The sequence below is a fragment of the Poecilia reticulata genome, linkage group LG21, assembly GCF_000633615.1.
Source record: "Poecilia reticulata strain Guanapo linkage group LG21, Guppy_female_1.0+MT, whole genome shotgun sequence".
NCBI lineage: Eukaryota > Metazoa > Chordata > Actinopteri > Cyprinodontiformes > Poeciliidae > Poecilia > Poecilia reticulata.
Window position 1 is genome coordinate 21132920 of NC_024351.1, and position 10228 is coordinate 21143147.

Sequence of the window (10228 nt, forward strand, 5' to 3'; positions counted from 1 at the left end):
TGGATGAAGGGCGTCGCCGGGTTGTGGAGAAAGCATGATGGAGGTAACCGGGCCAAACGGGTTGGGCTTGGAGCCACCATTGTCCTCATTTTATCTGTGTGTGTAATTGTGAGAGTTGCACAAGCCTCACACACATCTGTGTACATCCACGTGTTTCTTTGAATTGGTGTCAAACCAACCAGAGAGAGTGACAAAGGGGAAGAAAACATTGAATGCTATTTTTTTTCTGCTGCATGTTCCTGAATATTCTGCTGACTGGTGTCTTTTTTTTTTTTTTTAAAGAAAATAATTGCTATTAAACTAAAGAAATCAACTAAATGAAATATGTCACAAAAACACAAGAGTGTCTATTTAGTTGAAGCCAAAACCGAGTGAGCATTGTGTAGTTATTTAACAGAAAAGACACAAGGCACATCCTATGCAGTGAGGTTTTGTTAAAAGACTAAGATTATAAGCCATATTTAATATCTCCACCCCAGAAGATAACCCACTTTGCATCTACATTTGGTGTAAACCTATATTAGCCTGAAGCTAATGGCTAATCCAGAGGAGAACAAGACCAATATGGGCCTCTTTTATTTTAAACCAACTCCTCCTTACAAACATCACAGCATTATCAAGAAGATTTTATGAACCAATAAACTGTTGCACTGGGTGGTTAATTACAGGGATGCCAATCATTATTTTAATGGGAGACAGAGTTGCACCGCTGATATATGCCTGAGTGAAGCAAAGACTGAGAATCGAACACGTTTCTAATGGAAACTACTGTTTAATGTGAAAGTAAGACCATGTAAAAAGCAAAAATATAAGTTTAAGAGAGCTCTGTTTCATGGGTCTTTTGACAGCTTTATTTATTTATTTTTTTTGTTAGGTAGTAACTATGAACAGAGACGCTACATATTCTGTCAAGCGTAGGCCAGTAAAGGCAGAGTACTTCTGCCTTGAAAGAGCTCTAATCTCCGTAGTGTCATAAATGCAAATGTTGTTTCCATCCATCCATCCATCCATCCATCCATCCATCCATCCATCCATCCATCCATCCATCCATCCATCCATCCATCCATCCATCCATCCATCCATCCNCATCCATCCATCCATCCATCCATCCATCCATCCATCCATCCATCCATCCATCCATCCATCCATCCATCCATCCATCCATCCATCCATTTTCTTTACACCCTTGTCCCTTAGTGGGGTCAGGAGGGTTGCTGGTGCCCATCTCCAGCTAATGTTCCGGGGCGAGAGGCAGGGTCACCCTGGACAGGTCGCCAGTTTGTCGCAGGCAAATGCTGTTTATTAAAGCTAATAAATCTCTGCAGCATTTGCACTGGTCTACGGAACCCATCTGGTGACATGGCAGAAGGAAAAGACATCATGGCCACAACTTAGTAACTTGTGGAGACAACTTGTTTACTTTGTGAAAACAACTTAATTATCATGGTTAGAAGTAATTATAGCCATGGCCATAACTTAGACAAGTTGTGTTCATGAGACAAGTTGTGGCCATGAGTTAAGACACGGGCACGAACTAACCAAGTCATTAAACCAGTAGTGTGCCAAGTTACATTGGCCCTAGATATTTCAGCTTCCCAAGTTACATTGACTTTACATATTTTTTGGATATACTTTACAAAAACAAATCTATGAATTGGCAGCTTTTCCACAAATACTGAACCACGGATAGGCAGGGCTTCGTTGTAGCAGTCTTACGTGGCAATAATTTATAGGTTTTAAAATCATGTTTTCATGATCCAGTTTGACTTTTCCTTTTGGAGTTGTCTAAAGATAAAAGTGTTCTGGTCTTTTAAGAAGCAGCACTTGCTTAGGTTAAATAAACTTGTAAGTAGGAAAAGGCTTGCAAATTAGAAAACCCGTGTATCTTAAAAGGGCCGTATTATGTAAAGTTGACGTCATACTATAAAGTTATTCATCAATTTGTCTTTCAGAATGTTTTGGGTTGGATCTAAAGAACTGGGACGTTATCCAAATAAGTGAAGAAGACTTAAAGAAAGGCTTTCCTTTCAGGTCCTTGAGAGTAGCCAAAAGCAGAGCAACTCTTCTGCATGTTACAAAAAAGGCAAAAAAGTTGGAGCTTCATGATATCTTGGGGATAATGGTTCGTTCTGGCAGAAGCGATGGCAGCTTGAAACAGCTGACTGAGTAATTCACCCCAGGCTCGGCATGGCGTCGACACAAGCAGGAATGAACAGTTCAGTGCACTGGAATGGTGGAAGGGCAGTGAAGCGGGAGTGGCCGAGCGCCGCAGCGGGGCGATGACTATCACAGGTACACAGATTTATGACAGAGCAGGACGTGTGAACGGCTGTGAACAAGGGAAGCCAGACTTACAGGTAAAAATAAAGGTGATAAATGCTCCCAGCTTTAAGCTGTAAATCAACATTTCACAGGTAAATAATTCATCATCCACAGACAGTGAGCAAAAAGTGGATGATAAAAATGTCTTCATGTCACCTGGTGATCTGTGATGTTTTCTCCTACATCCACAGGGGCGGCAGCGGCTATGACGTGAACGGTACGACGGTATGAGCTCCCTCCATTATTTATTTCATCATTCTGTCTTCCTGCCGTCACGTTTCCCTTCATTGCTCTGTCCGTTAGTCTCCAGAGAAGCTCTGGATGCAAGTTGCATCCATTGCAGTGCATTAGAAGCAATTAGTGGCTGATTATCAGCAATCAGTCAGAGGACGGACGAGGTTTGGAGACTGAGGCTGCTGCTGGTCCCATAAGTTCTAAACCTCACAAAGTCATCAAACATTGAAGATGGAGTTGACCATCAAGAGAAAATCTGACATGAGTTAGTAAAACAGCATCAGAAGCACTGAAGATCATTTTCTGTGCCGGAGTAATACTTCTGTAGATCTGAATTATTTATTTGGAAATCACAAAATTTTCTTACTAATATTCATTATATATACTGAGTAATATGCAAGTACAGCGGCTGCTTAGGGCCCCCACACCACCAGGAGGCCCCAAGAGTAAGGAGTTAGCATGTTGAAAACAACATATATATATATATATATATATATATATAATTTGTTTATTTCTTTTTTAAATTGAATAATACGAGCTAAATTCTATTGCACATGCTATTTTATAGTTGGTACACATGCAATAGATTAATCTGTTATGTTGTTGGCAGCTGCCACTGTTCAGGAAATATAAGATATCAAACTTGTTAACTAGTTTACTATAAAGTCAGTGATTGTTGGCTGGTGTTACTTTCAAACAGTTAAAATAAAATGGGTTGTCCCACATGAAGCTCTGCTTCAGCCCCCAAAAAACTTGTGTTTATCTATGTAAGTATTGTATATATACATTTTATTTCATTTCTGTTCATAGAACCACAAACAAGAACTTTAAATGTGACAACTAATAAATTACACGGATCAAATAAATAAATAAATAACATTATTGCAAACTAGTTCATATAATTTGGTTTTTGTAAAGCTAATATAAATAAATAAATAAATAAATAAATAATGTATTTTTCCTGCACACTAAAACACAACAATTACCATGAAAGAATGAATAAGTTAAATGTGGCCACAAAGGGATTGTTATAAATCTCAATAAAAACTGGATCAACTCTAACTGGCACATTAAGAATGGGGAACATTCATGACACCATTTAAACTGTCACAATTAGAATTTACTGAATTATTAAAAGTGTGTTTTTGGATTTATATTTGTACTGAACACCACAACAATTCAAAGGAAGCACCTGATTGGACCCACAGCGCTTCCACTGGTCGTAAAAAGAAACTACTCCACTGTCAATTCTGATTTGATGTGTTTTGTATGGAGGCCATTTATTAACAATTAATATTACTTACACATGTCATTAATTTGTTGCAGACAATTTATTAAATATATTCAGTGTAAGAAACAGACATCAAATATTAAAACTTGCTGGCTGCAGTCTGCAACACATCAAAAGTGGATTTTGTCTGTCTGGATTACACATCCAGATTTCTGATGCAGTTCTGGTCAAAATCAGCCGGTTAACCAATCAAATGTTGGACTCAATTTCACAAAGTGCAGTGGCAAGTTCTTTCATATTTTACCGTAGAACAGAAACATAAAAAAAAATGCTGAGATTATATATGTTTTTAGCATAAAAAACAAAACCTCATTGAAGCACTTATTTCATTAGGGTATTTAATTTATATAATTAGGACATATCCATATAAATAATGATCAAATCTGTGGGATGTGGAACCTGAAACTGGCAGTTCTTTCTGTTCACCATGACTATCTATGATCAAGCTATCACTTTCGCATCACATTTTGTTGTTTTCAATTCCACACTGAGGTGTGGCACTATTGAGATAGATCACCATCGCAAATGGTGATCTATCTGAGCAGAAAGCAGGAAATATAGTCCAAATATTGGATGATTTAACAGCTGACCAATAAAACAGAATTTAGGAAACTTCAGTACAGTTTAAGAGTTTGACGCATTGACTGAAGGAAGTGGGAGTACTGAGGACTCCCAGGCAATGACAACAAGGCCGAAATATCTTAAATTCCAAAATCACCACAAACAAAACGACAAACTAATGTGCTTCATAATCTCAGAGGAGCGACATCCACCCATATGGAGAGACAGATATAGTTTTATCAGATGTTCCTCTACCTTGAAATATCAGCTGTTCATTGGACAATACATGCCTGAACCGGGAGGGAAACTGAGATCAATGCCTCCACACAGGAAAAACTTCCACTGATGATTGTGCGGAGGTATTTCGTTCCTCTTGGGTTGTTGTTACTTTCCTGTGCTGCGGTCAATGACCTTACTCTACAAGCTTGAACTGGAGGCGTTGCCGCTTGCAAGGCATGAACGAAGCTCCAAAGTGTTGCAAGACTCTCTCTCATCGTCCTGGATCTGTTATGTAACCTGACAGGCTGACAGACTGCAGCCGGATGTAAAATAAAATCTCGATAGGCTAGTAAGTAACTGGAGAGGAGAAACTGGTCTTCTCACAGAACTGAAGACTGAGTTGCTCATTTCTTGTTTGGGAACTTCAAAACAAAGACCGTCCAGCAACTTTCCCCTGACCATTCCACTACATCTGTCTTTATTTAAGATCATGTTACTGATAGAAAGTCAAATCTCATAATTTTCTGCCTTCAGTCATTTACTGTTATTACATCCTCAGGAAACCTACTGGGGGTTAACAGCCAAATGCAAACGAAACAGATAAGATTGATTATTAAAAATTTAATCTGAGAAAGAGATATTGCTGGTGTCGAGTCAAGCATTATTGCGGTGCATTCCAAGTGGGAGGTACACGATAACAAGATGTAGATCTTCTCAACCCTGAAGAAATGTTTTTATGGTGTTGGAACAGAGCCATGTTTGAGAAAAGGTGTAATGATTATTACCATTCCAGAAAAGCAGGTATGACAGAGTCAGAGGGATGTTTTCTAGATTTGGTTTGTAAGTCACTAAGTAAAAGTTCTGATCTCTGGCAAATAAAAGAAGAAGCTGGTCTGTTTTTGATACAAAGCACAACAGTGAGTTCCACCGAAATCTGAAGTGAGAAATCTTTAAGCAGGATGACATGGAAACATTTGAGTGACTGTGTGAACTTGTTTCTCATAAATGAATTCAGTGTGTAGAGCATAGCAAAGGACAGAATCAACAGAAGTAATGTATTCTTCAGAAGAAAACAAAGCAGTCTCATCGGCATAAATCCAGAATTTACAGTTTTATGATAAAGATGCAATGTTGCTTACAAAAATTGGTCATTTAAATGACTTCAGGACAGGACTTTGAGGAACACCAAGGAAAATCTCCTATCTTAACACTTAGCAGTCTAACAGAGGCAGTTGTGTGGATTCCACACTGTGGAATTAGCTTGCTTAAAAATCAACTCCAAAAATGACTTGACCAGCTTTTTTTTAAAGATATTAAATAATATTCTTAAGAACTCTAAGTAATTAAGTTCATCATGAGAAATACGACACATTTAAAACAAAGTATGTATTGAAAAACGGAAAGATGTTTCAACCTTTTTGAAATAGCTCTAATAGCTTGGATTTGTTTGGCACCTGTTGTATTTCAGTGTAGCTTTAAGAACTCAAAAAGAATGTTTTATACCACTATGTGACTAGAATCATAAACATAGTTAAACATATTTAATACCATCAAGCTGCTTTTGCCTTGAATGTGAGAAAACTTTCAGGAGACGAGGAGAAATGTTTTAAAAGAATTCACTTTACAGAAATAATGAATAATGTGACACCATTACCATTCCCTAGTTTTAAAATAAGTTAAATGAGAACACTGTTATGATATGTTCATATGGAGCTGAAGCTGTTGCTATTGCCAGCAGCTATCTTGAAACATGACTGAGACAGTTGCCTGCAGAATACTCACAAAGTAACTTTTTTTTTAAAAATACATTGTATCTGTGCTTCAAAGAGCTAACTGAGTACATTTAGTTTCCTTTTTAAACCACCACTGGTTTCAAATAAAAAAGTTGTGAGCTGGGGTCAAGCTGTTGAAAATATATGTAATGACATTATTCAAAACTATTCTGGGTACACACTCTATTTTTGTTACTTTTTAAACCTGTGTGTTTCTCTGTGACAGCGTAATGGAAGAAGCAAAGGAAGCACAAAATCAGGAGGAGGTATGTTTGCTCTAAAATGGAAAGATGTTTAGTGCAGAAATGTGAAGCCACGTGTCAAAAGATTTTCTTCTAAATTTTCAGAACAAGATTTTGAAGTCACGACAGGATGGAGATCTCACACATTGCCACCAAACACCCTGGAAAGTTCTGAAACATCAGACAACTAGCCAACCACAGTTTCAACTGGACAGTAATGTCACAAGCTCACAATAAGAAAACGCCATTTGCAAGACAAGGACTATCATCTCATGTTCAACATCCAGTTTTCCTAACTTGACATTGTACCAAACGGTCAGATGGATGGAAATAGGGTGGAAGACCAAGCTAGCGACCACCTTTTCTCTCATTGTGAAAGGAATTTACTTATCTAGATAAAAGCATTCCTTTGTTATCCGTGGACTATGAAGTTGTGTGAAAGTTCATTTTCATCAGCCATATTCTGCTATTTAAGGTGATCAGAAAATACTAGGTTTCTCTTATTTACCTATGCAGCTACATAATTAGCACATCTCATTCAAAACTTGTAAAACAATTGCAAGTATAAGCAGTAAAAAGTAGCATACCCCTTTATAGCTTGCATGTACTTGTATAAAACTCTGCTAATTTGTAAGTCTGTAATCACATTAAAAATAATTACTTTTAATTGTGATACTTGTTCAGTACAGTAAGTTGATTGTTTTTAGTTTTTATACCCTCATCGTGTGTCTGTTCATCAATTCAATGAATTAGGACTAGATTCATACTCGAAACAGTAGCATACATAATTTGATCATCAGTCAAACCTGATGGCCTTGGAGGGGTTTCAACAAGTCAAAAAACTCTGCAGTCTGAGTAAAACATCTACCACATGCCATAGATGCAATGACGTTGCTCTCATGCAGTCCTATGCAAACCCTCTGTCTATATGCTGATAAAGGTTCACTCAACCTAGGGTGAAAGATGCTTGAACCTAAAGTAAAACTGATGGCATGATGTACTTTCTGACTAATTCATCTAATAAATATTTCAAAAATTGGGACCACTAAACGCTAGAGCATTGACCCCATACTGTCAAGGCAGAATACTGTGTATTCTATTTCCCTAATTCTGATAAATCTGCACTACAAAGAGCACAACAAAAGTGACGCAAATAGTTCAAAAGCACGACAAGGTTTGATATTACTGAAAAACCCTCTTTGTTTCTTCACAAGACCGTCATAATGTCTTTTTCAAATGTGGAAGACAGAAAACAGCGTGACAGTATACGTGTAGATACTGTCACACTGAGTCTCCATAATTCTCCATTGACAAAATTTTTTTCCAGCTTTACAACATAAATATATTTACTGTTCACTACAGAAACTACCCTTGATTTATTGTTACTTCAGCTGAGTTTATTTACAGCTTCAAGTTGGGATTTGCATCATACCACTATCATCTTGCTCCTGATGGTGGTGGTATGATGTTTCTTTTCTTACCAAATATTTTTCTTGCCTGTTGAAGTGCTTAACTCTCGGTGAGAGATTTCTCTCGTACTATTCTTTTTATGAATTTTTATCTATTTTGTTTATTACTTTCTTCCTGTTCCAGTGGTTGAACAGTCTCCGTTCTGGCTTGGTGATGCATGTGACGTTTTAGCTAAATTATGACCTGTAATGTAAACACTGCAGCTGATTTTGGTAGGAGAGGCACCAGGGACTTCATAGAATTCAAATAAAACTATGCCTGAAAGCAGGGTGGAGTCGTCATTCTTGTAATGCCTGTTGTCATGCCATCCGTTACCATATAAATCAACTGACCTGTTCAAATACCACAGGCCAAAATGAAAGGCATGTTTGTCATTGGGTTTTCACAGCCTTTAATGAACCGTGGCAGGAAAAGCAGGCTCATTCTGTTCCATATTTGTGCTTTTTGTAGGGATATCATGGAGGAAGGGCAATAGTGGTTAGCAGAGGGTTGGGTGACCAGACTTACTAATCTGAATTGGTTCAGGGTTTTGAGACATGACTTTTTTTTTTTTTTTGAGGATTAGTTTATCATAGTTAATTCCAGGCTAAACCCTGAATGTGGGTTTGAGTTCTGTCATTGCCCCTTGCATGTTGTCAGTTAGCTTAATTTTGTTGATCTCCTTGTCACTACCATGTCATTGCTGTTACTGATCACTCAGCTGTAATCACACCCTCCACTAATCCAGTAACACCCTCTCAGACTGTTTACTGCTCTGTCTTCTTAGTTATCTATCAGAACTGCTTTGTGTATTTGTTTCAATCTCAGATTAAATTTGTTAGTTTAAAAAAAAAATCTGGATCTTTGAGATCTGGCAGTGAGATTTAATATAAAAGGTATGGTTTCCATATCAACMTGCCCCTGGTAATTTTCTGGCAGCTCATCACAACTGTATGAGCAGGGGTGAAAGTAGTTTTAAATTCTTGGGGGTACTATGACAACTACATACATAAATATAACTGCTTCTTTGCGCCCTTTGGAGTTTCTGTGCTGATTAATTCTTTTGCGAAGCGATAAAAGCTTTACAAAAAAAGCTTTTTAATTGCTACAAAATAAAGCTGCATTTCCTTCAGCCCACTGGCTGCAATGTTGACACCTTGAGATGCCATGAGACCTAAATCCTGAACATCATGGCATGGAGTGCATCCCAGTTTTCCATGTCTGGCAHATAACCATTCATTTTAGCTTTTAAACTGGTTCTATTGATCCTGTGTCCAGACAGAGGGATAATCAGTAGCCCAGCATCATGACCTGTTTGTTCTGAAGATCCTGCAGCTTCCACTTCTCTTCCTRACATGGCGCCTCCTCACCCTGAATCTCATACTGACAGGAGGAACCACAGAGCTCTGTTAGGTTATAGCTCATCTTCTGAAGTTGGGATCCAGACAGGAAAAGAAAAAAAGAAAAGAAAAAAAAGAATAAGTTAAACCTGTTAATCCGTGTTCAAATCAACACAATCCAACAGATTTTGACATCCGATTCAGCAACAAGGCTAATCCAGGCATCTGAAATCAATAAGTATAGTCACTCATGCTCGCTTTAAAACAGGATCCAGAGGAATCACCTCAAACCAGATGTTGGACTGGATTTTATTTCAATGTCATTTGTGAATGTTAACGTCTCATTTTCAACAGTGGAGCTATAAAGGTTGAAAAAGGTTATTATTTTGGAGAAAATCTCATCAACATCAATATTAAATAAGAGGCAAAAAAATTTAGTTTGATTAAGAAAAAGCCTCTCAGACTCTGATCCCGACAGCACCAAACTATTTTTTATATTAGACAATTAATTTAATTTCACATAATTATCGCGGTAGAAGTCATTTGTTTGTTAAATACTTAATGTAAAATATTTACCGTGTTTGATGTTTGCTGTAAATGACGTATAGTCACAAAGAACGAGATAATTAGTCCAAGTTTGTCGTTTATTGAAAGTTCAGAAAYTACAGCGGCTGTGATGAGCCACAGCAAAGGTAAACAACCTGAACAGATGATCAACTCTAAACCACTCCTACATTTTTACTCTGTCATTTAAGCACTCCCGTTGCCATGGTAACCTCCTTCGCTCCCCAAGCCGAC